General features: G+C 42.8%; 1 protein-coding gene across 1 annotated transcript in view; it reads left to right on the top strand.

Annotated features, from left to right (window-relative positions):
- Positions 1 to 27,285, top strand: part of LUZP1 (leucine zipper protein 1) — a 96,831-nt gene that overhangs the window by 721 nt on the left and 68,825 nt on the right. The gene's annotated exons all lie outside the window — the stretch shown is intronic.

Below are 27,285 nucleotides of genomic sequence, written 5' to 3'. Positions count from 1 at the left end.
GACTGGGCTGCGGCGGCGCGGCCTGGGCGGGGAGGGGTCCCGTCGCCGCCGCAGCTGTCGGCCCGCCTCGCCGGCCCGCGTCCCGGCGGATGCTGGTCTCACAGCCAGACCGCCGGGCCAGGAAGGAATTTGAGGCATTCGCTTTGTTTAAGTTGCCAGTAGACAGTCCTGAGGACTAATTAATGGTGGAATCTGCAGGGGGACGCGGGCGAGCTGGCCCGGGGCCGCCGCCGCCGCCGCGGTGAACTTTCCGCAGCGCACGCGGCCCGCTGCCCCGCGCAGCCCCCGCCCCTGCCCCGGCCGGGAGAGAGCCATGGCTTCCCGAAGCGCAGGAGTGTAGTGCGGTTTCTAGGGCCGGTGGCCTCGGGCTGCGGAGGCTGCCTGCAGGGAACCCGGCGTCCCGGAGCGGCCGGGCGGGGGTGGTGCGGAGTCCAGCTTAGCGCTCTGTGAGGTGCTTGCTGCGGTTTCTGTTAATAACCTTGGCAGAGGCACTGGGAGCCGAGAAAGACCATCTTGCTTTAGAGCATCTGTTTCTACATCGTCAGCCCCTTTCCTAACACTGCAGAGCTTGTTGTGGCTTGTTTCGGAAATGCCGAGACTAGTGCTCACACTTGAGGGTGGGAGAGGGGAAGAGAATACGCACCCCCCCCCCCAAAAAAAAAAAACGCTGCAGTGCGATCTCCACAGACCGAGACTGCTTGCAGATTCTCCGTCGCACCTTCGCTGACATGAATGACCTTGAGAAAACTGTGCTTCTAAGCTGCTGGTGCCTTGTCTGTCTCTCGGTTATGGAGAAAATACTCTCTGGACTTCCCTTCCTTTGGGGAATATTTTGAGAGGTGGGGTTTGTTCAGGGCTTTTTACAAACTGCTGCATTTTTGACCTAAGGAGCTGGACTAGTGTCAGAACCGGTGGAATTCAAATCACCTAGGAAGATTTTACTACCTCAGATTAGAGAGGGAGGGGTTAGGATTTTAGGGGGACATGTCCCTTCTGAGGATCTGTACAGTATGTTCCACATTGCTTTTTGTCACTGTGTGTGCAGGTTTGGTGGCATTCATGTGGTTAAATTGAATAAGCCCCATAGTAAATTCTCTTGTCAGAAATAATTATTTTGCTCAGAATTCCCCTTGGGGCAGATTAAGGTTTTGCTCCATTTACTCAGAAGAATTTTTCAAGTTTCTAAAATTAAATCACTTTTCTAAAAATAGTAACTAAAATTTGAAAAACTGGAAATAGTGGGATGGGAAGGGGGTAGAGTATGAACAAGGCAGCAAATACAGACAAGTTCATCGCCCTGTGATTACTAGTGAGGATCATGGATTAGTCCTGTTTAATAGGTATTTTCTTATTCTTAAATAATTTAAGACCTTGAAAGGGAACTAATCTCATTCAGTTGCATACTCTGTGCCCAGTAATTGTACTAGGTGGTATATATCTTAGGTAGTCTTCACAACAGTGCTGTGAGGTGGTAGTTGCCATCCCTGTTTCATAGATGAGCAAATTGTGAGGATCAGAAGGTAAAGTGACTTTTCCCAAGTTTATATGTAAAATTAGTAAGACGTGGAGCTGGAATTCAAACTCAAGTCAGTTTCTGAGGTCCATGGTTATCTCCACTAAGCATATTGCACTGGGAAAGGAGGCCTAGTTTCTAGGCTTTGACTCAGCCACTGGGTCACTATGGACTAAGTCAAGTTGATTTCCCAATAATGTTGCCTTCTTTTCTTCCAGCAATGTTGTCAGTATTCTTTTGAGATGTTCTAGTTTTTTTTATTATTTTTTTAAAGATTTTTTTATTGATTGATTTTAGTGAGAGAGAGAGAAAGGGCATGGGAGAAGAATGGGAAGTATCAACTTGTAGTAGTTGCTTCTTGTGTGTGCCTTGACCTGGCAAGCCCAGGGTTTCAAACCTGTGACTTGAGCATTCCAGGTCGACACTTTATCTACTGCACCACCACAGGTCAGGCTAGATGTTCTAGTTTTTTGGTAGAAAAACAAATATATTGCTGTGGTAGTGGTGTGTTCTATATGCAATAGGTGCTTAATAAATTTTTTCCTTACAGGGTACCTGTGTGATCATAGATTGTATTTATGTAATGGAAGATGTTGGGTAGCTACTGGTTCTTCCATTGAGGTGACATTCATGATAAAAAAGGAACCATTTTTCGGCCCTGGCGGGTTGGCTCAGTGGTAGAGCGTCGGCCTGGCGTGCAAGAGTCCCGGGTTCGATTCCTGGCCAGGGCACACAGGAGAAGCGCCCATCTGCTTCTCCACCCCTCCCCCTCTCCTTCCTCTCTATCTCTCTCTTCTCCTCCCTCAGCCGAGGCTCCATTGGAGCAAAGATGGCCCTGGTGCTGAGGATGGCTCCATGGCCTCTGCCTCAGGTGCTAGAATGGCTCTGGTTGCAACAGAGCGACGCCCCAGATGGGCAGTATCGCCCCCTGGTGGGCATGCTGGGTGGATCCTGGTCGGGCGCATGCGGGAGTCTGTCTGACTGCCTTCCCTGTTTCCAGCTTCGGAAAAATACAAAAAAAAAAAAAAGGAACCATTTTTCATGTAACATGGCTTTCTGGGCTTTTTGTTTGTTTTTAGCTTATGAGTAAAGCACATTACATATAGGTAGGACCTACATAGTCAAGCTGGAAGATTTGGTATAAACATTGATATAGATGCACATAATAGATTCTCAAAATATTTGCTGAATGAATGCCTTTTCTTTTTTTTTTCAAATGAGAGGAGAGGAGAGATAGTGAGGTAAACTCCCACATGCACCCTGACTGGGATCCATCCAGTCAGGCAATCCTTGTCTGGGATAGTGCTTGAATCAGTTGAGCTATCCTTTGTGTCTAATGCCCAGCTAAGACAAACCGAGCTATTCTCAGTGGCTGGGGCCGATGCTCAAACCAATGGAGCCACTGGCTGGGGGACTGGGCTGCTGGTGTGGGGAGAGCCACTGGCTGAGAGAGGGGAGAGAGAGAACGGGGAGGGGGAAAGAAAAGCAGATGGTCACTTCTCTCGTGTGCCCTGACCTGTAATCGAACCTGGGATATTCACACTCTAGGCCGACACTCTATCCACTGAGCAACTGGCCAGGGCCATGAATGCTTTTTAAAATCAGCTTTGTTGTATAATTCACCTACAATAAAATTCATTAATTTAAAGTGTATACTTGTGTGTAATCACCACTTGTTTGAACTGGTTAGTTTAAACAAATTGGTTATCAGAGTGATCCCCATGAATGTTATCAAGGTTCTATATTCAGATTCAATACTGGTGTGTGTCATCAGTGGGAATACTAGAGATCAGGGTGCTAAATTTGTAGGAAATAGGGAAATCTTAGATATTTAATGGTGAGGTACATGTGGAGAAGAGAGAGGTAGAGGTGAGGACACTTGTCAAATAAGGGGAAAGACAAATCAAACTAGGTTGTCATTACTTTTAGAATGGGGAATACATTGGGGAAAAATCACTCAAAGGTTTATTCAAGAGTTGAGCTGTTATTTATTTTTAAAATGGTGTCTCCTGAAATACAAAAACATCTTTGAGAAGTGCTTACTAGCCTTACGAAGTGCTTACACGTTATAATTGTTCAGATAATTTTTTTAAATTTTTACTTTTTTAAAAATTTTAAAATTTATTTTTTTGAGACAGAGAGGCAGAGAGAGGAGTGGGGGAGGAGTAGAGCGGGAAGCATCACCTTGTAGTTGCTTCTCATATGTGCCTTGAGTGGGCAAGCCCGGGGTTTTGAACCGACTACCTCAGCGTTCCAGATTGACACTTTATCCACTGGGCCACCACAGGTCAGGTCAGATAATTCTTCAGGGTGGAGATGCTATAAAACAGGGGTTGGGAACCTATGGCTCGCAAGCCAGATGTGGCTCTTTTGATGGCTGCATCTGGCTTGCAGACAAATCTTTAATAAAAAAGATAATAACGCTAAAAATATAAAACATTCTCATGTATTACAATCCATTCATTTCCTACCATTCATGTTCATGGTTGCAGGTGGCTGGAGCCAATCATAGCTGTCCTCCAGGACAACACCAAATTTTTATTGGATAATGCATAACACACAGGTCGTTGTATGGCTCTCACGGAATTACTTTTTTTTTTTTTTTTTTGCATTTTTCTGAAGCTGGAAACAGGGAGAGACAGTCAGACAGACTCCCGCATGCGCCCGACTAGGATCCACCCGGCACGCCCACCAGGGGCGAAGCTCTGCCCACCAGGGGGGCGATGCTCTGCCCATCCTGGGCGTTGCCATGCCGACCAGAGCCACTCTAGCGCCTGAGGCAGAGGCCACAGAGCCATCCCCAGCGCCCGGGCCATCTTTGCTCCAATGGAGCCTTGGCTGCGGGAGGGGAAGAGAGAGACAGAGAGGAAGGCGCGGCGGAGGGGTGGAGAAGCAAATGGGCGCTTGTCCTGTGTGCCCTGGCCGGGAATCGAACCCGGGTCCTCCGCACGCTAGGCCGACGCTCTACCGCTGAGCCAACCGGCCAGGGCCGGAATTACATTTTAAAATATGTGGCGTTCATGGCTCTCTCAGCCAAAAATGTTCCCGACCCCTGCTATAAAATCATTGAAGGCCTTGCCCTTCCACCTATGACAGAAGATTCTTAGTTTATCTCTAACTTGTTTTAGCTAAAATTCCACAAAGGGAATACATTAGGTAGAAATGATGTATTGCTGGGAAGACACAAGATTATTTTTTCCTTCTCATAATTTCTTGTCACTGAACCTGTCCCAGTCTGCTTTCATTTAAATTTCTATTTGAGGAACTGCTTGAAACCTGTTATTGTGCTTCTAGAAGAAACCCCATTTTTACCTCTTACTCCTTCTTGTTTCTCTTTATTCATTCTATTTCTGTATGTTCATCCTTTTCCAGCCATGAATCCTGCGAATGGAAACTTAACCATCAGCCCTCCATATACCATTAAGAAATAATAATTAAATTAAAATACCAGTCTACCAACTCAGTATTTTGGGTTATGATAGGGAGAAAATAATAACTCTATGAGGTAGTCATTATCCTCATTTTATACATGAGGGAACTGAGCTCAGAGTAGTTACTGCCAGCGCTAACGAGGGGCAGACTTGTTTAAACTCAGGTGTCTGAGTGATGCTCAAGTTTGGGATCTTCCTATTTCCTTACACTCTGGGGTATTGGAGTTGGGGGAAGAGGGTACGGGGGCAAGGGAAGTGCTTGAAAACACCATATTAAAATATAAGCCAAAACATAACAAGCATTGTTAATCTGTTTAGTCATTGCAGTTTTCATCTAGTGTGTCCGTAAAGTCATGGTGCACTTTTGATCAGTTACAGGAAAGCAACAAAAGATGATAGAAATGTGAAATCTTCAAATAAAAGGAAAACCCTCCCAGTTTCTGTAGGATGATGTGGCAGCATGTGCACATGCACAGATGATGACGTAACACCGTGTATACAGCAGAGCAGCCCATGGCCATGCCAGTTGAGATGTGGACGGTACAGAGGAAAGTTCAGTGTGTTCTGTGGCTTGCTAAATTTGAATCTGTGACCAAAGTGCAACGTGAATATTGGCGCGTTTATAATGAAGTGCCACCACATAGGAATAACATTACTCGGTGGGATAAGCAGTTGAAGGAAACCGGCAGTTTGGTGGGGAAACCCCATTCTGGTAGGCCATCAGTCAGTGATGAGTCTGTAGAGGCTATACGGAATAGCTACCTAAGGAGCCCTAAAAAATCTGTGCGTGAGCCCACATCACACTGCACTGAATAGGTCTGAAAATGGGAGAGTTTTCCTTTTATTTGGTGATTTCACATTTCTATCGTCTTTTGTTGCTTTCCTGTGACTGGTCAAAAGTGCACCATGACTTTACAGACACGCTGTATTTCTTTATTAATTTCTGGCGATACCTCCTTACATACTTCTTTATAAATTATAAAGAATTTATAGCTAATCCTGTATTGCAAAACCCCCTTTTCAGATCCAGCATTTATTCTTGAGACTTGTTTGGAGGTTCTAGCAGGGGAGCGCAGCTACTCGTATACCCTTGACCGAAGAACGGTCCTCTCCTCTAGCGGGGAAGGTCGTCCTCTTCGACCGAGCGCGCAGCTTCGGGAGGGACGCACATGGAGCGGTGAGGGAGGAAGGGGACACCCGCCTAGCCAGCCAGATCAGCCGAATCAACCCTGGCGATCAATGGGGTGACAGATGTCGCAGCCAGATCGCCCTCACATCCCCAGCATTTATTCTTTATAAATATGGTACTTTGTATTCGCTGGCTGATTTTACTCTTCACCCTATTTTATGAGTATCTGAAAGTGGCAGGTTAATCTAAGACTGTACATATTTGCATATGTTCCTCTATTTCTTTTCTTTCTTTTAAAGATATAACTTATTGACTGTACAGAATGGGGGGGGGGGAGCAAGAAATATCAACTCATAGTTGCTTCACTTTAGTTATTCATTGGTTGATTCCTTGTGGTATGTGTCTTGACCCGGGCAAGCGTAGGGGCTCAAACTGGTGACAGCATTCCAAAGCAGCGATCTATCTGCTGGGCTGTTCCTTTATTTCTGTTTTGTCTGGATAGAGTAATTTTTTTTTTTTTTTGAGTGAGAGGAAGTGAGTAGAGGGAGAGAGAGAGAGAAAGAGAGAAAAGCACCAATTCATTCCATGTAGTTATGTACCCATTGATTGCTTTTCATACTTGCCCTGACGGGCTTAAACCAGCGACCTCTCTTGGCTGTGCTTGCTTGGGAATGAAACTAGGGAATGAAACTATCCACTCTATCACTGTCCAGGGCTGGATAGAGTAATTTTTTTTTATTTTTTTTTTTACAGAGACAGAGAGAGTCAGAGAGAGGGATAGACAGGGACAGACAGGAACGGAGAGATGAGAAGCATCAATCATCAGTTTTTCGTTGCGACACCTTAGTTGTTCATTGATTGCTCTCTTATATGTGCCTTGACCGTGGCCTTCAGAGACCAAGTAACCCCTTGCTCGAGCCAGTGACCTTGGGTCCAAGCTGGTGAGCTTTTTGCTCAAACCAGATGAGCCTGCGCTCAAGCTGGTGACCTCGGGGTCTCAAACCTGGTCCTCGACATCCCAGTTCGACGCTCTATCCACTGTGCCACCACTTGGTCAGGTGATAGAGTAATATTTTTTAAATGTATATTATGTTATTAAAAACATGCATATAATCTTTAAAATTTATTACAATGTTTTATTAATGTATATTATACATATACAGAAACAGATATAGATATCATAAAAATACAGTTTGATGACTTTTTCAGAAACTGAATATAGCCATGTAACCAGCACTTAGATCAAGAAACAGCATTACCGTCTGACCTGTGGTGGCGCAGTGGATAAAGCGTCGACCTGGAAATGCTGAGGTTGCCGGTTCGAAACCCTGGGCTTGCCTGGTCAAGGCACATATGGGAGTTGATGCTTCCAGCTCCTTCCCCTTCTCTCTCTCTGTTTCTCTCTCTCCTTTCTAAAAATGAATAAATAAAATAAAAAAAATAAAAAAAAAAGAAACAGTATTACCTAGTCTTCTAGTTTCCTTCTGGTTCCTGACCCCCTTCCACCCACCGCCCCCCAGGGTGACTTCTAACCACGAAGATTAGTTTTATCTCTTTCTTTTTTCCCCCAAGATTTTATTCATCTTAGAGAAAGGAAAGAGAGCGAGGGGGTGGGGGGAGCAGGAAGCATCATCTCCCATATGTATCTTAACTGGGCAAGCCCGGGGTTTCAAACCAGTGACCTCATTGTTCTGGGTCAATGCTTTATCCACTGCACCACCACTGGTCAGGCCTTATCTGTTTTTGTACTTTTGTAAAAATGGAATCATACAGCATATAATCTTTTGGGTCTGACTCCTTTTATTCAACAGTATGTTTATGAATATGCACTTTTTATGGTTTTCCTTTGGGCTTAGAGTAAAATCTAAATTTAAACTCTTTATCTTGACCTGTAATGCCTTATATATAACCTGGCCACTGCCTGCCTCTTTAATTTTTTTTTATTATTTTATTTTATTTTATTTTTTTTACAGGGATAGAGAGAGAGTCAGATAGAGGATAGATAGGGACAGACAGACAGGAACGGAGAGAAATGAGAAGCATCAATCATCAGTTTTTCGTTGCTACATCGTAGTTGTTCATTGATTGCTTTCTCATATGTGCCTTGACCGCGGGCCTTCAGCAGACTGAGTAACCCCCCGCTCGAGCCAGTGACCTTGGGTCCATGTTAGTGAGCTTTTTTGCTCAAGCCAGATGAGCCCATGCTCAAGCTGGCTATCCTGGGGTCTTGAACCTGGGTCCTTCCGCATCCCAGTCCGACGCTCTATCCACTGCGCCACCGCCTGGTCAGGCTGCCTGCCTCTTTAATCTCTTTGTCCATAATGCTTTAGTCACAGTAACTTCTTACTTACTTATTTATTTATTTTTAAACTCAGAAAGTTTTTTCACACTTCAGTGTATGGTGTGGCTTTTGTCTGGGGCTGCTCTCTCTCTTTCTCTTTTTCTTGAGAGAGAGAGACAGAGACAGACAGACAGGAAGGGAGAGAGATGAGAAGCATCATCTCTTAATTGAGTCACTGTAGCTGTTCATTGATTGCTTCTCACATGTGCCTTAACGGGGGTGGCTCAAGCTGAGCCAGTGACCCTTTTGGGTGGCTCACTCTTTATTGAACACTCTTTCTCCTGTTCTTTGCCTGGCTGGCTCCTTCAAGCCTTAGTTTATGTATAGAGATACTTTCCTCACCATCCTTTTTGCTAGTCCTTTCCCATTATTTCCTATTACTGGTGTCCGTTGCCTCCATTTTTAGCACCTATTATATTTTATAATGATATATCTGCTTGCATTATTATTATTATTATTTGTCTTTCCCACTGGACTTCACAGGAGCAGGGAACTCATTGTTTTTGTTCACCAGTGTATACCTAGTATCTAACACAGTGACTGACATGGAGTAGGTTATTTAATAAATATTTAATGACCACATACCCAATTCAGCACCTTTGTTCCCATTATCTTTTGTCCTTTCTTTTATGCTGTTTAAACCAATTAATCTTTTCTGTCCTTTAAGGCTCAGCTCAATTACCCTCTTTGAAGTCTATCCTGACTTTGCAATAGTAAATAAAGTCTTTAAAAAATTCCTGACATGTATTGCTGATACCCCTCATGTTCTTGGTAAGTCATACTAGCATGTGTCTTATCTACCTAGTTGGATAAAAAGTGTCTTTCTCAAAGATCTTGTGGCTTTGTAATGCCAGTACCTGTCATACTCTTGGTTAACTTGACTAACTTGTATCTTTACCTAATTTGATCAGAAGCTAAGTTTGTTTTCGCTGGTACTACCTCAGTTCCTTTCACTGAGCTTTGCACATAGTATACTCTCAGTAGAGTTTTTTTTTTTAAGATTTTATTTATTCATTATAGAGAGGGGAGAGAGAGAGAGAAAGAGAGAGAGAGAGAGAGAGAGAAGGGGGGAGGAGCAGGAAGCATCAACTCCCATATGTGCCTTGACCAGGCAAGCGCAGGGTTTTTTTTTCTTTTTTTTTTTTTCTTTTTCTTTTTTTGTATTTCTCTGAAGTTGGAAACGGGGAGGCAGTCAGACTCCCGCACGCGCCTGACCGGGATTCACCCGGCACACCCACCAGGGGGCGATGCTCTGCCCATCTTGGGGCATCGCTCTGCCTCAATCAGAGCCATTCTAGCGCCGGAGGCAGAGGCCACAGAGCCATCCTCAGCACCCCGGCAAACGCTGCTCCAATGGAGCCCTGGCTGTGGGAGGGGAAGAGAGAGACAGAGAGGAAGAAGAGGGGGAGGGGTGGAGAAGCAGCATTTCCAGGTTGACGCTTTATCCACTGCGCCACCACAGGTCAGGCTCAGTAGAGTTTTTGATGATTGATCATATTGATGTTTATATATCAGTAGCAATTTTAACTTCTTAGGCTTATTTTTTTAAATGTTTTATTTATTGATTGATTTTAGAGAGGAAAGGGGGGAGAGAGAAAAAAACATGTATTTGTTGTTCCACTTATCTATGCATTCATTGCTGATTCTTTTATGTGCCCTGACTGGGGTTCGAACCTGCAACCCTGGCCTATTGGGATGATGCTCTAGCCAACTGAGATACTCAGCCAGTGCTCTTAGGCTTCTTAACATGGATTCTTACTGTGTGTGTGTGTGTGTGTGTGTGTGTGTGTGTGTGTGTGTGACAGAGAGGGACAGATAGGGACAGATAGACAGGAAGGGAGAGAGTTGAGAAGCATCAGTTCTTCATTGCAGCACCTTAGTTGTTCATTGATTGCTTTCCCATATGTGCCTTGACTGGGGGTGGGGTGTGTGTGTGTGTGCTACAGCAGACAAGTGACCCTTGCTCAAGCCAGCAACCTTGGGCTCAAGCTGGTGAGCCTTGCTCAAACCAGATGAGCCTGTGCTCAAGCCGGGGACCTCGGGGTTTCGAACCTGGGTCCTCCGCGTCCCAGGCCAACGCTCTATCCACTGTGCCACTGCCTGGCCAGGCAACATGGGTTTTTTTTTTTACTAGAATCCTGCTTAGTATTTTCTCTGATCCAAAGGCTGGGAGTGCCCCAGCTGATTCAGGTGATTTAACAACTCATAGGGTGTGAAAGTACAGGAGTCCAGTTCTGGTGCCACAAAGCAGATACTGCTTTGAAATCAGTCATTGGCAAAGAACTAACTATACACAGTTCTGTTTTGGAAAGATGCTTAGTCAGTGCTTCTCTTATGCTCTCAGATTGGAGTTATTAACTGAAATGAGATACTGACCTCATTTGAATTACTGTTGAATAACATTTTTTGTTGTCAACAATAAAAAATTTAAGCCAATTAAATGTTTAAAGTCATCTTCTTTGACTGGCCAGTACTACTCTCTTAGTAGTCTTCCTCTTTTATTAAAGGCAGAATAATGTATGTATTCATTTTGTATGTACTTTAATCCAGTATAAATGCAAATTTAAATTATGGTAAGTAGGATGGTTTAACTTAATAACATAGTGCACAGTTGAATGATAAATGTAAATTATTTTTTAAGAAGTGCCTTCTATTATTTTTAAGTAGCATTTATTTGTTCTTCCACTTGGTTGTGCATTCATTGGTCACTTCCATATATGCCCTGCCTGGGGATTGAACCTGCAATCTTGGTGTTTTGGGATGACATTTAACGAACTGAGCTAACTGGCCAGGGCCAGTAAATTTTTTTAATGGAAACATTGGGGCAGAGGTACTTATGATATTTCTGAGAGATGTTGGAGTAAGTTTAACTTTCATAATCTCACTATTATCTTTTATGTTAACAACATAGAATATTTTATGAAATCAGCCTATTTGCTTTTTTAATTTATTTACTCTAGGCCAAAATAAAAAGTATAGATAGAATCAAAAATTTTCTTTTGAAGTGTGAAGAGACAAATGGTAAACTATGGGGAATTCATTACAAAAAAGTAACTCTTCAGAATGGATTACAAAGTTAGTACATATTTAACTCAGTGTATTACACTTTATAGATTCACAATAGAATTGTTCATAGCATTGGCTTCTAGGCATCATGAGATCTTGGCGTACATTTCTGAATCACAAGTTTTATTCAAGTAAAGATTTATTAAATGTGGTTTATTGTGTTCTAATTCTTAACAATTGCTTACTCATTTGTGTCTTACTCTCATTCTTTGACCATTTTGGTTCAAATAGCACTTTACCTTATAAGGTTATGTAAAACTCTACAGTTTCAGTTCAATAGCTGCATAAAGCCCCAATTTCTTCATCTTTAAGATGATAATAGTAGCTGTAAGGATTAATTTAACATAGAAAAGTACTTAGATCATAATGTTGGTACTCAGTAAATATTAGTCATTTCAGTTTTACTCTTGCATTTTTATTTACTCAAAGAACTGAAGAAAAAATTCCTTTTTTTACTATTTTAAAGTTAATGTGTTTTAGTCTAAGGTCAGATAACATTCTTTGTATACAGGCAAACTAGAAGAAACTCAAGAATTTTTAAAAGCTGAATTTTTAAAAGTTGAAGCTAAGCAACATATTTTCTAGTGACCATTTTGATTTTCTTTATATTTGTAGCAGATCTGTTTTTCTTGAATGGCTCATCCTTAGCCCAAACTTCGGGTATTTGGGTATAACTGGTGCAAGGGGGAGAGAGTTTATGCTCGTTCTAGCCAGCTCTTCTTCACTTAAAGAGAGACCCTGCAATTGTGACTGTTGGCAAGATAACACAAGAATATTTTAAACCATTATAATTTTTGAAAATTATTTAAAAATATTGTCTGGCTATGGAGTTTTAGGATAGTGATATTAATATATACAGTTAGCCAGTTACTTTTGCTTATTCTAAGTACAGATCTTTAGTGATTATTGTAACACTGTTTAAACAGTTACTTGTCAGGCATTATCCTAAGCATTTTAAGTGCATTAATTCATTTACTCATTCATTCAACAAATATTTATTGAGTGCCTACCATGTGTCAGGCAAGTAACCTTATTTAATCCTTACCACACCCATGCGAGAGGTGTATAGTTTATTATTTTAGCCCTGTTTTATAGATAAGGAACTGGAGCACAGAGAAGCTATGTGTTTTGTCCAGTGTCTCAAAGCTCTTGAGGGTCAGATTTAGGATTTATTTTTAGAATGCCAGTCTTTGAAATCTTGGCATAAATTACTTCTATTCTAGATTTTTTTTAAAATTTATTCATTTTAGAGAGGAAAGAGAGAGAGGAGAGAGAGACAGAGAGAGAGAAGGGGGGGAGGAGCTGGAAGCATCAACTCCCATATGTGCCTTGACCAGGCAAGCTCAGGGTTTCGAACTGGCAACCTCAGCATTTCCAGGTTGACGCTTTATCCACTGCGCCACCACAGGTCAGGCTCTATTCTAGATTTTTACCTTTAGCAGAAGATAGTAATAAAATTTTGAAGTATCTGGCAAATAGGTTCCAGTCAAGGTGATTAGATCTGGATGAGTTAGATTAGGTAAACTAAGCTGGGGTAATTTTCTCTCTTAACTCAGATCCTTCTCTTAAAAAAATAAATAGCCTGACCAGGCGGTGGCGCAGTGGATAGAGCATCAGACTGGGATGCCGAGGACCCAGGTTTGAGACCCTGAAGTCGCCAGCTTGAGCACGGGCTCATCTGGTTTGAGCAAAAGCTTACCAGCTTGGACCCAAGGTCGCTGGCTCGAGCAAGGGGTTACTTGGTCTGCTGAAGGCCCGCGGTCAAGGTACATATGAGAAAAGCAATCAGTGAACAACTAAGATGTTGCAATGTGCAATGAAAAACTAATGATTGATGCTTCTCATCTCTCCAATCCTGTCTGTCTGTCCCTGTCTATCCCTCTCTCTGACTCTCTCTCTGTCTCTGTAAAGAAATAAAAAAAATAAAAGGACAGAAAACAAATTTGAAGTTCCTTCTTTTGGAGAATTCCAGTTTACCTAAACTAGTGTGAACCAAATATAAATTTTCAAGAGAAATAAATATAAATAATCATATTAAACACTTTCTAAAGAGGCACTCTAGGAGCAAATGTTATGGAAACATGATAGTTTGTTTAAATTAAACAATTTCAGTTATCAGTGGAATCATTTGGCTGTTTTTATATACAGTGTGTCTGTAAAGTCATGATGCACTTTTGACCGGTCACAGGAAAGCAACAAAAGACGATAGAAATGTGAAATCTGCACCTTAAAGGAAAACCCTCCCAATTTCTGTAGGATGATGTGGCAGCATGTGCACATGCGCAGATGATGATGTAACACCGTGTATACAGCGGAGCAGCCCACGGCCATGCCAGGAGAGATGTGGACAGTACAGAGGAAAGTTCAGTGTGTTCTGTGGCTTGCTAAATTTGAATCTGTGACCAAAGTGCAACGTGAATATTGGTGCGTTTATAATGAAGCGCCACCACATAGGAATAACATTACTCGGTGGGATAAGCAGTTGAAGGAAACAGGCTGTTTGGTGGAGAAACCCCATTCTGGTAGGCCATCAGTCAGTGATGAGTCTGTAGAGGCTATACGGGATAGCTACCTAAGGAGCCCTAAAAAATCTGTGCTTGAGCCCACATCGAACTGCACTGAATAGGTCTGAAAGTGGGAGAGTTTTCCTTTTATTTGGTGCAGATTTCACATTTCTATCGTCTTTTGTTGCTTTCCTGTGACTGGTCAAAAGTGCACCATGACTTTACAGACACACTGTAGATCTGGTATGCTATTTCAGATTTTAGTTTTGTTACTGGGTAGTTTTACAGTCATCTTTGAGAGGGGTATTTGTAAGGTAATAGGACTGCCTTTTTTTTTTTTTTTTTGAGAGAGAGAGAGACCTCTTTTTGAAACAAAGGGAGAGCCATCAGAAGCGACAACTTATAGTTGTGTCCTTTTTTAATTGTTAATTGATTGCTTCTCATAGGTGCCTTGATGTGGTGGGTGGGGTGATGGCCTCAAGCCTAGCCATTGACATCTTGCTCAAGCCAGTGACCTTGCGCTTCAAGCCAGCAACCTTGGAATCATGTTGGTGATTTTGTGCTCAAGCTGGTAACCTTGGAGTTGACCCTCTATTTAAAAAAAATTTTTTTAATTTTTTTTTTTACAGAGACAAAGAGAAAGTTAGAGGGATAGACAGGGACAGACAGATAGGAACGGAGATGGGAAGCATCAATCATCAGTTTTTCGTTGTGAGACTTTCATTGTTCATTGATTGCTTTCTCATATGTGCCTTGACCACGGGCCTTCAGCAGACCAAGTAACCCCTCGCTTGAGCCAGCGACCTTGGGTTCAAGCTGGTGAGCTTTTGCTCAAACCAGATGAGCCCGCGCTCAAGCTTTCACTGGAGTGATACAAGTTAAACAACCTATATTTAAGCAATGATTTTTATTTGTAGAGGTTCAAAACAAGTTCTGTTATTCAAGTCATTTTGGGAAGTAAGACTGCCAACAATGACACCAAGACTCAAGACCCCTCGGGGTCTCGAACCTGGGTCCCTGTATCCCAGTCTGATGCTCTATCCCCTGTGCAGCCTCCTGGTCAGGATATGACTGCTTTTTAAAAAACAAATATTACAAGCCATGCTGGGTAGCTCTGTTGGTTAGAGCATCACACACTATATCAAGGTTCTGGGTTCAGTCCCCAGTCAGGGCACATACAGGAATCAACCAATGAATGCAAGGATAAGTGGAATAAGAAATCGATGTTTCTCTCTCTTTCTTTCTTTGCCTCTCTCCCTCTTTTCTCTCTCTAAAATCAGTTTAAAAATATTACAGATTTTCAGAACGGGAAGTAGTTAATATATTTATTTTAATGTGATTTTCAGACTGTGAAATGGTTAAAGTATACTTCTCTTGAATTTGTCTTTAGAGTACATTGTACGTTTTTTAAATTTTTTAATTGATTTTAATGAAAGAGGAATGAAGAGAGATAGGGAGACGGGAATATTGATCTGTTCCTGTTTGTGCCCTTACCAAGGATCGAACCTGAAACTTCTGTGCTTTGGAATGATGCTTTAACTAACTGAGCCATTGGCCAGGGCACATTTTTTAAAAAAGATTTTATTTATTGATTTTACAGTGAGAGAAAGGGGAGTAAGAAGTATCAATTCATAGTTGCTTCACTTTCTTTCATTGATTGCTTGTTGTATGTGCCTTGACCAGGCAAGCCTGGGGCTTCAAACCCATGACTCCAACATTCTAGGTTGACACTTTATCCACTGCACCACCACAGGTCAGGCTGTATATTCGTAATCCTGGTAAGTCTTTGTTTAGGAGGAGTTAGATATAACTTTTGGAGATAAGCAAGTCTGGTGAATGAAGAGAGTAATCAGCCTTGATTTTGGTCATAAATGGGATGCAGTTCTAAAAGGGGGAGACGTGTGGATGAGGCTTGTCTTTGGGAATCCTACAAATGGAGATACAAAAGGGTCTTGAGTCTTGGTGTCATTGTTGGCAGTCTTACTTCCCAAGATGACTTGAATAACAGAACTTGTTTTTTTTTTAGATTTTTTTTTTTTTAAGATTTTATTTATTCATTATAGAGAGGAGAGAGAGAGAGAGAGAGAGAGAGAGAGAGAAGGGGGAGGAGCAGGAAGCATCAACTCCCATATGTGCCTTGACCAGGCAAGCCCAGGGTTTTGAACTGGCGACCTCAGCGTTTCCAGGTTGACGCTTTATCCACTGCGCCACCACAGGTCAGGCAACAGAACTTGTTTTGAACCTCTACAAATAAAAATCATTGCTTAAATATAGGTTGTTTAACTTGTATTATGATTGAGTTGAAATCACTCCAGTGAAAGCATTATTTTGTATTAATGTCAACATGATTTTATTTATTGCTTAAAAAAAATTTTTTTTTTCATTTTTTTTTTTTGTATTTTTCTGAAGCCAGAAACGGGAGGCAGTCAGACAGACTCCCGCATGCGCCCGACCAGGATCCACCCGGCATGCCCACCAGGGGGCGATGCTCTGCCCATCTTGGGGCATCGCTCTGTTGTGACCAGAGCCATTCTAGCTCCTGAGGCAGAGGCCACAGAGCCATCCTCAGTGCCCGGGCCAACTTTGCTCCAATGGAGTCTTGGCTGCGGGAGGGGAAGAGAGAGACAGAGAGGAAGGAGAGGGGGAGGGGTGGAGAAGCAGATGGGCGCTTCTCCTGTGTGCTCTGACCAGGAATCAAACTCGGGACTCCTGCACGCCAGGCCGACGCTCTACCACTGAGCCAACCGGCTAGGGCCGCTTTATAATTTTTTTTATTTTGGTGTAAAACAGGAAGAAAGGGGAACATTATTAGTCCGAAAGGCAAATCTGTATAGAAAGGTTTTTTTAAAAAAAGATTTTATTTATTGATTTTTAGAGAGAGGAGAGAGAAAGGTGGGGGAGGGAGGAGTGGGAACCATCAACTCATAGTTGCTTTTCGTTTGTGCCTTGACCGGGCAAGCCTGGGGTTTCCAAACGGCGGGCAGCCGCAGTGTTCCAGGTGGACGCATTATCCACTGCGCCATCACAGGTCAAACTGTATAGGAACAGGTATTTAAATGAATTATTAAAAGATGAAATGTGTTTTCCTTACCCACTTACCAAAGCATTTCTTCAGAGGCTGAAGAGTTTGGATTGAAAAAATGCTATCATGCCTGGCCTGTGGTGGTGCAGTGGATACTGTGTCGACCTGGAATGCTGAGGTTGCTGGTTTGAAATCCTGGGCTTAATTAATCAGAGGGTTTTACGTAGAGTTTTGGAAAGAAGGCCAGTTAAAGATTTTTGTAGGAATTCAGATGTGAACACTATCAGGACCTGAATTCAGGGGCTAAAAAAGAAGTGTATTGGAGAGAATTTTTTTTTTTTTTTTGGTCACAGAGACAGTCAGAAACAGAGAGAGGGACAGATAGGGACAGACAAATGAAGGAAGAGAGATGAGAAGCATCAATTCTTCGTTGCGGCTCCTTTAGTTATTCATTGATTGCTTTCACATATATGCCTTGGGGGGGGGCTACAGCAGACCGAGTGACCCCTTGCTCGAGCCAGTGACCTTGGACTCAAGCCAGTGACCATGGGGTCATGTCTATGATCCCATGCTCAAGTCAGCGACCCCGCACTCAAGCTGGTGAGCTCCCTCTCAAGCCGGCGACCTGGAGGTTTTGAACCTGGGTCCTCTGTATCCCAGTTCGATGCTCTCCACTGTTCCAGCCACTGCCTGGTCAGGCAGAGAGAATTTTTGAAGAAGGAAAATGACATGAGAAATTAGAGATAACTTCAATATTAGTAGATTAGTAAAACTAAGGAACATTTGATTAGTTAACTAAAGTTGGAAAAGGGGTCAAGACAGTCTTGCCTCAAATTTTCTGCTAAATGCTTTACGTGTAAGTGCTTTTACAACACTCTTAGAGATATGTAGAGTCTCTAAAACTGCTCTGGTATTGAACTGGAAGTCAAAAGTTTTCCTTTATTTTGGAAGTACTCATTTGGGAAAAAATTAGTACATTTTAAACCATTATACACTGTGTAAGTTCTTAGTTATAGAGATTGTAACCCTAATAAATAGCATCATTATTAGATGGTAATCTAATTATCTAAGTGCAGAGGAATTTTTGGAATGCATTTGTTATTTTAGGAGTTTTTGTTTAACTTGACCTGTGTGTGCATGGATGGGGATGGGGTGGTAAAAGGGGGGAGAACGAGGCTTAAAAGATTATTATCTGAGGCACTAGTTCTAGTTGCTGACATTCACTTATCTTTTGGGTAATGTCCCTCATATCCTTTTGTAGAGCTCTCAGCAAGTCCTTATTAAAAATAAGGTCCTGCCTGACCTGTGGTGGCGCAGTGGATAAATTGTCAACCTGGAAATACTGAGGTTGCCGGTTCAAAACCCTGGGCTTGCCCAGTCAAGGCACATATGGGAGTTGATGCTTCCTGCTCCTCCCCCCCCTTCTCTATAGTAAATAAATAAAATCTTAAAAAAAAAAAAAAATAAGGTCCTGTCCTGGCTGGCTGGATAGCTTGGTCTTTTCCCAGTATGCAAAAGGTGGCAGGTTTGATCCCTGGTTAGGGCACATACAGAAACAGATTGATGTTTCTGTCCTTCTGTCTGTCTGTTTCTCCCTTCCTCTCTCTCTAAAATCGCTCAGTAATTAAAAACCACAAACGCCCTAATTATGTTAACCAGTGTCACCCAAAAAAATTCAGTAAAGGAAAAAAAAGAGAAAGACTACAAAGGTCCGAGTCAGAAAACAAATAACAAACTGTTGAGATAGTTCAACAAATTTCTAGTCTTGGCAAATAAAACTGAAGGAAGTTTTAGGATCCATCTTCTGGGATTTGAAGATCATACCATTTGCAAATGTAGTTAGATCTGTAGACTCAGTGGCATGATACCTAGCACTTTTTTGGTATGCCTCTTCATCCCCCTCATCATCTACAGACATTAAGTTCTTTAGCTTACCCTTCATGTTTGCTGTTGATAATTACTTCTGTGTTCCATCTACTGCTGTCACCTCCATAATATGTATAAAGCTCAGCCCCACCCCTCCCTGCCTCATTCCTGATGTTCCTTTACCAACTGCTTCTATTGGGTCTGGTAGAACCTATGCACATATGTGAGCCAAATCCTGGCAAACATTTCTTCTGTCTCCTACTTAACCTATAGTTGAAAACAAGACCTTTTCTCTAAGGAAAACTATTATTCCTATTTTTGCTGGTTGACTACTCTGACTCCTTGGGCAGCAGGGAACAATGTATTTCTAGTCCTTCACTTTGGCTTTCAGATCTGTTTTGCCATTTTTCTGATCTTTCAAAATCCTTATCATCTGCACTCTCCATTTTCATTATTTTTGTCTGGTGACTTTCAGTAATAACATTGGACCATTTTTCTTCTCTATCCTATACCATAGCATCTACTTTGCCAGTACCTCACGCTTATCAGTTATTATCTTTCTGTCTTGCATCTCTGCTTCACTCTTCATTGAGTCCTTCCTTTCAGATTACAGATACACTGAGGTCTTTTCTATCCTAAAACAAATAAATAAAATCCCACTGTCTTTCTACCTCTGAATTATATTGCACTCCTTTTTAAGTTAAAAAAATTGTTTTTAACTTATTGATTTGAGAGAGAGGGAGAGAGAATGAGAGAGAAATATCAGTTTGTTGTTCTACTTTATGTATTTTTATTGGTTATTTCTTGTATGTACCCTGACTGGGAATCGAACCTGCAACCTTGGCATATTGGGATGACACTAACCAACTGGGCTACCTGACTAGGGAAGCCATCTTTTTTTTTTTTTTTTTTTGGTGTGTGTGTGTGTGTTTTTCTGAAGCTGGAAACGGGGAGAGACAGTCAGACAGACTCCCGCATGTGCCCGACCGGGATCCACCTGGCATGCCCACCAGGGGGCAACGCTCTGCCCACCAGGGGGCGATGCTCTGCCCCTCCGGGGTGTCGCTCTGTTGCGACCAGAGCCACTCTAGCGCCTGGGGCAGAGGCCAAGGAGCCATCCCCAGCGCCCGGGCCATCTTTGCTCCAATGGAGTCTTGGCTGTGGGAGGGGAAGAGAGAGACAGAGAGGAAGGAGAGGGGGAGGGGTGGAGAAGCAGATGGGCGCTTCTCCTATGTGCCCTGGCCGGGAATTGAACCCGGGACTTCTGCACGCCAGGCCGACGCTCTACCACTGAGCCAAACGGCCAGGGTCTGGAAGCCATCATTTTAATTTTACTTTTTTTTTTTTTAAAGAAGAGCATTATATATGCAGTTTTCCTTTTATACTTACTCATTATTTATATCCTCCCCTTCCTGTTTCTGTCCTTAATATTTTACTGTAAATGTCCTTTCAAAAGATCCAATGAGCCTGACCTGTGGTGGCGCAGTGGATAAAGCGTTGACCTGGAATGCTGAGGTCGCTGGTTCAAAACCCTGGGCTTGCCTGGTCAAGGCACATATGGGAGTTGATGCTTTCCTCCCCTTCTAAAATAAATAAATAAAAGTTAAAAAAAAAGATCCAATGACCATGTATTCAGATATTTTCATATTCTTTTTCTTCCTTAATATCTCTATTATTTTATTTTTTCTTATTAAGTGAGAGGCAGGGAGGCGGAGAGACAGAGTCCTGCATGTGCCCTGACTGGGATCCACTTGGCAACCCCCGTCTGGGGCTGATGCTCTGCCCATCTGGGCCCGCTGCTCTGTTGCTTGGCAACTGAGCTATTTTAGCCCCTGAGTCTAGGCCATGGAGACATCCTGAGTGCAGGGGGCCAACTTGCTCATTTGAGCCATGGCTGCAGGAGGGGAAGAGAGAGAGAAAGAGAAGGGAGAGGGGGAGGGGTGGAGAAGCAGATGGGCACTTCTCCTGTGTGCCCTGACCGGGAATCAAACATATAGGGCCGACGCTCTACTGCTGAGCCAGCCAGCCAGGGCCTCTATTATTTTTAAGCTATTGGTCATCTTTCTTATTGAGCCTCTGTTCTTTGGGAGTTAAAATATGTATGTTTAATCCCATCTAGCCTGGTAAGACCATTTTGTTTGGCACTTGGCTGGTTGTTGGACTTTGGGTGTTCATCTGTGGTCTGTACTGACTGGTAGGAAAGCATGGAGCAAATTGGCACTGTGCATCTTACACTGCTCTGTTCCATGTGGATTTTTATTTTCCATGTGGACTTTTAAGTAAATAATTGATTTGACTATTTGACTTGCCAGTCTTCCTATTCTTTCCTTTCTCTTTCTCTCGATCATTCTGTGGCTTGTGTGTAAGATGCTGTCTACTTCATAGTGTTCTGAGAAACAAATGAATTCTTGCAAAGGCCTTAAAATGACACAAAGTAAACTTACAATAAATGTTAGCTATTGTTTTTATATTATGCTTTTAACATTTCCAGGTACTTTATTTTTTTATTTATTTTATTTTTTATTTTTTTATATTTTTCTGAAGCTGGAAACGGGGAGAGACAGTCAGACAGACTCCCGCATGCACCCGACCGGGATCCACCCGGCACGCCCACCAGGGGCGGACGCTCTGTACACCAGGGGGCGATGCTCTGCCCATCCTGGGCGTCGCTATGTTGCGACCAGAGCCACTCTAGCGCCTGAGGCAGAGGCCACAGAGCCATCCCCAGCGCCTGGGTCATCTTTGCTCCAATGGAGCCTTAGCTGCGGGAGGGGAAGAGAGAGACAGAGAGGAAGGAGAGGGGGAGGGGTGGAGAAGCAGATGGGCGCCTCTCCTGTGTGCCCTGGCCGGGAATCGAACCCGGGACTTCCGCATGCCAGGCCTACGCTCTACCACTGAGCCAACCGGCCAGGGCCCAGGTACTTTATTTTTATCTTTCTATATCTATCTATCTATCTATCTATCTATCTATCTATCTATCTATCTATCATCTGTTTTAGGGAGAGAAGGGGAGAGAGAGAGAGAGAAACAGAGAAACACTGATTTGTTGTTCCACTTGTTTATTATACATTCATTCATTGATTGCATGAGCCTTGACTGGGGATAGAACCTGCAACCTTGGAGTATTGGGATGACACTTAACCAACAGAACTACCTGGCCAAGACCACTTTTCCAAGTACTTTCAATAACATTTCCTTTGCCTGACCTGTGGTGGTGCAGTGGATAAAGTATCAACCTGGGACACTGAGGTCGCTGGTTCAAAACCCCAAGCTTGCCCAGTCAAGGCACATATGAGAAGCAACTACTACAGGTTGATGCTTCCTGTTCCCCATCCCCTAAAATCAATAAATGGAATCTTTAAAAAAAAACCTTTTCCTTCAAATACTGCATTTCCCCATGTATAAGAAGCACCTTTCCCCCAAAATTTTGGGGTCTAAAAATTGGGTGAATCTTATAAAGTGGTTGTAGATTTTTTTACTTGCATTTCCCGCTTTTTTGTTCTTATTTTTGCGCTCATTGTTGAAGTCTGATTCGTGTTCAGGCACAGATGAGGATAGCTAATGGATGGAAGATTTAATGGTGATGATGAGTTGTATGAATTTTTTTTTTTTTTGTATTGGAAACGGGGAGGCAGTCAGACAGACTCCTGCATGCACCTGACCGGGATCCACCCGGCATGCCCACCAGGGGGCGATGCTCTGCCCATCTGGGGCGCCACTCTGCCGCAATTAGAGCCATTCTAGTGCCTGAGGCAGAGGCCACAGAGCCATCCTCAGCGCCTGGGCAAACTTTGCTCCAGTGGAGCCTCTGCTGTGGGAGGGGAAGAGAGAGAGAGAGAGGAAGGAGAGGGGGAGGGGTGGAGAAACAGATGGGCGCTTCTTCTGTGTTCCCTGGCCGGGAATCGAACCCGGGACCTCTGCACGCCAGGCCGACGCTCCACCACTGACCAACCGGCCAGGGCCCAGGGCTAAATTTTATGGTGAATAAAACTTGAGTTCTGTAACTTTATGCAATACATTTTTTTCTCAAAATTCAGGCCCCAAAATTAAGGTGCATCTTATACGTGGGGACATCTTATACATGGGGAAATACGGTAACCTTCCTATGAGAGAGGTAGGGTCGAGTCTGGCATATTTATTCCTATTTTACAGATCAGAAATCCATGAAGGAACTTTTCTAAGTACATCAGAACAGAATTTAGTGGAATAAAAGTTTAAAGTTTATTTGACCCTAGTATGAAAGAAAAAAATGGTTCAGGATGAGTGTCATATCCGTCACTTCTCTTACGTAAGCAGGACAAATCTATGGAGTTCGGAATGAGAATGGAGTGTTCCCAGCTTCTTGGTTCTTCTGGTCGTTGATTCTCTTCCTGCTGTAGGAGGTGGAAAAGATGTTGCCACGTTATTCCTAGGTCCTAGTCTAGCTATCTAGCAAGCTGAGAAACAGCATTTGAAGAGTATCGGATTCTCTGGGAACTGAGAAAACAACTTACCTTTTCTGTGTGGGGAAAAAAAGGTAAAATGAGTGGGAGACCTGAGCTACCTGTATGAGCTGTTGCTATCATGTGAATTGTTTCATGGATTTAACTCGTGAACAGCTTGAACTGAATTCCACTCTTTTGTCCTGTGCCAGTGGCATTTTCAGGATCCGAGTACTTCTAGCTTATTTTTCTAATGGCCGTATGTGGTTTGATAGCGCTCAGCTGTCAGTACCTGATTTTGCTGCAGTGTGTGTACTGCATAATCTCTGCATTGTTGTAACCACAACTTGATCAGACTTGCCCTTTCCATTTTTATGATAAAAAAGATTTCTTTGCATCTCTTCCTTATGCTAGTCTGCTGTAGCATTGGAGGCTCTTTGCCCCTTGGAACAACCTGAAGATAAAAGAGTTTTTGTTTTTTTTTGTGTGTGTGACAGAGACAGTAGAGAGACTGATAGGGACAGACAGATAGGAAGAGAGAGATGAGAAGCATCAATTCTTTGTTGCGGTGCCTTAGTTGTTCATTGATTGCTTTCTCATATGTGCCTTGACCAGGGGGAGCTACAGCAGACCAAGTGACCAAGCCAGCGACCTTGGGTTCAAAAGCTGGTGAGCTGTGCTCAAACCAGATGAGCCTGTGCTCAAACCAGCAATCTTGGGGTTTCGAACCTGGGTCCTCTGCGTCTCAGTCTGATGCTCTATCCATTGCGCCACTGCCTGGTCAGGCTAGTTTTGAATAGTCACCCTGTGTTTGAGTTTCTGTTGGCCAGGATTTCTCTAGCTGTTAGCTTTCCCTTAGGTCTGGTATATAGAAACAATATCTTTAGCAACTGGGTATTGTGCCTGTCTATGGAAGAGATTACTACTGGTAGTCAGTGGAAATGCAGAGTATAAAAATGGAAGCACACTGAATTAGACTAATGATTAAGGGTAGATGAAGCAATATATCTGGTGGAAGAGAGCTATAGGATCAGGCAGACCTGGGTTTCGTTCCTAGTTCTGCAGTTTATGATCAGTGTGACTCCCTAGCAAATTGCTTAACCTTCCCGAATCACAGTTTTCTTAACTATAAGTAGAAGTACTAATAATACTTTAGATCTTAGAGTTGTTTTAAGGATTGAGTTTGAATTTCTGACACTGAACTGAATGCATAGATATAATGCCGTTAGCTGTTACTAACCTTTCTGAAGTTGAGTTCTCATTAAAATTGGGATATTAATACTTAGCTCAGGTTTGTTGTCAAGATTAAATGAGAGTAGATAGGTGGGTAGGGAAGTAGGTAGAAAGATAGATAGTCTGGCATGTAAATTTTGTATGAGCAAAAACCATGGAGCAACTGAAACGTTATAGATAGTATTTCTTTGAAAGAAATAAGTTAAAATGCTACCCAAGCCGTGCCAACACCAGCAACTTATCAGTGCTCCTTCAGCAGTACATTTGGGTGACTCTTGTTCTGTTGAGCTAAATATACTGCTCACAAAAATTAGGGGGTATTTTGTCACAGTATATATGTGTATTTCTAATTGTATTTTGCCCATGTTTCATTATTTCCTCAGTTTATCTCATAGGCTAGCCCCCCCCCCTTTTTTTTTCCTTGAGAGGTATATAGAGAGAGACAGGAAGGGAGAGAGATGAGAAGCATCAACTCATAGTTGTGTGACTTTAGTTGTTCATTGGTTGCTTTTCATATATGCCTTGACCAGAGAGGGCTTAAGCCAAGCCAGTGACCCCTTGCTGAAGGCAGCGACCTTGGGCTTTAAGCCAATGACCTTTGGATCATATTGATGATCCCATGCTCAAGCCAGTGACCCCACGCTCAAACTGGCAAGCCTGTGCGCAAGCTGTAACCTTGGGATTTCAAACCTGGGTCCTCAGTGTCCCAGCTTGATGCTCTATCCACTGCGTCAGCACCAGTCAGGCTGTTTCATTTGTTCTTTTTTTTTTTTTTTCTGTACCCCTCTGAAGCTGGAAACGGGGAGGCAGCCAGACAGACCCCTGCATGCGCCCGACCGGAACCCACCCGGCACACCCACCAGGGGGTGACGCTCCGCCCATCCCGGGCATCACTCTGTTGCAACCAGAGCCACTCTAGCGCCCGGGGCAGAGGCCAAGGAGCCATCCCCAGCGCCCGGGCCATCTTTTGTTCCAATGGAGCCTCGGCTGCGGGAGGGGAAGAGAGAGACAGAGAGGAAGGAGAGGGGGAGGGGTGGAGAGGCAGATGGGTGCCCCTCCTGTGTGCCCTGCCGGGAATCGAACCCAGGACTTCCGCACGCCAGGCCGACGCTCTACCACTGAGCCAACCGGCCAGGGCCACTTAAAGTCTTTTTTATGAGATTGGTGGTGATATTAACAAAGTGATTTTTCGACATTGGATAATGAAATGTGTCAACATGTAGAAGATCTGCCTATCTGTCAGCTAGTGAACCAGTGTTTTCCAAATGGTCAATGCATGATTTTATAGTCATGCTTGGGTAAAAGATTCCTTCAAAGGGCAAAGTAGATCAATGGATTTTAAGGTAGCAGAATATGAAAAGTTAATGTATATGGCTTCAGATTCTACATTGCAACTAACCTGTCAGTAACTACTACTTGTCAAGTTTTGGTGTAGTATCAAAGAATATTTCTAGTCATCTTAAGGCTATTAAAGTACTCTGTTTTCAAGTACATATTGTATGAAATTGTATTTTCCTCATATACTTCAAACAGAATATACTATATAATGCTTGAATGCAGAAGCACATATGCCTCAACAGATGTGAAAGAGATTTATAGAAGTGTAAAACCAATGTCACTCTTCTCATTAAATAGTTTTGTTTTTGCAAACTATAGTTACTTTTCATAAAAGTATGTTATTTAAGTTAACATAGTGGCTTGTTATTTTAATATCAATACATGTTTAAAAATTTTCTGCTTTAATTACTTATATGGCAAATGTTAGATAGATATAACTCATATAAGTAAACAAAAGCCCTTTGGGGTCTTTGGTTATTTTTAAGGGTGAAAAGAAGGTCTGAGATGAAAAAGTTTGAGAACCACTGACCCAGATTCACAATTGTTAATGTTTTGTCACATTTGCTTTATCTATTTGCCTAATTCTGACTGAAACACTTGAGAGCAAGTTTCATACATCATGGCCTGCAGCCCCTAATACTTCCTTCATTCAGCATTGATACAATGTCCAGTATGCATATTCAATATCCCAGTTCAGTAAATGTTCTTGATAGCTGCCCCCCCCCTTCAGAATCCACTTTAAGGATTTCTCATTTGGTTGTCATGTTCCTCTTAATTTAGAGCGGAGATTGGCAAACATCTGTAAAGGACCCAGGTAGTAAATAATTTTGGCTTTTTGGACTAGCTCCACTGACTATATGTAAATGAAGGGGCATTGGCTATATTCCAATAAAGCTTTAGTTTTAAAATCGCTGATTTAGAACAGCTCCCCTTTAACTTTTCGTGTTATTTGTCTTAAATAACACTTTTGAAGCCTGACTAGGCAGTGGCGCAGTGGATAGAGTGTTGGCCTGGGAGGCTGAGTACCCAGGTTTGAAACCCCGAGGTCATTGACTTGAGCATGGAAACAGACATGACCCATGGTCACTGGCTTGAAGTCGGGGTCATTGGTTTGAGCAAGGAGTCACTGGAGCCCCCGAGTCAAGGCACATATGAGAAAGCAATCAATGAACAAAAAAGGTGCCGCAACTGTGAGTTGATGCTTCTCATCTCTCTCCCTCCCTGTCTGTGCCTCTCTCTCACTTAAAACAAAGCAAAACAACACTTTTGAAGAGCTCAGGCCAGTTATAATGTCCCATAAATTGGATTTGTGTGATTGTTTTCTCGTATTTAGATGCAGGTAAACATTTTTAGTAAGAAATATTACATATATGATGCTGTGTCATTTTGGGAGGCACATATGTTAGTCTGACCCATTATTT

The sequence above is a fragment of the Saccopteryx leptura genome, chromosome 3 (genome assembly GCF_036850995.1).
Source record: "Saccopteryx leptura isolate mSacLep1 chromosome 3, mSacLep1_pri_phased_curated, whole genome shotgun sequence".
Taxonomy (NCBI): Eukaryota; Metazoa; Chordata; class Mammalia; order Chiroptera; family Emballonuridae; genus Saccopteryx; species Saccopteryx leptura.
Note: the sequence above shows the minus strand (reverse complement) of the source record. Positions and strands in the feature narration are given on the sequence as shown.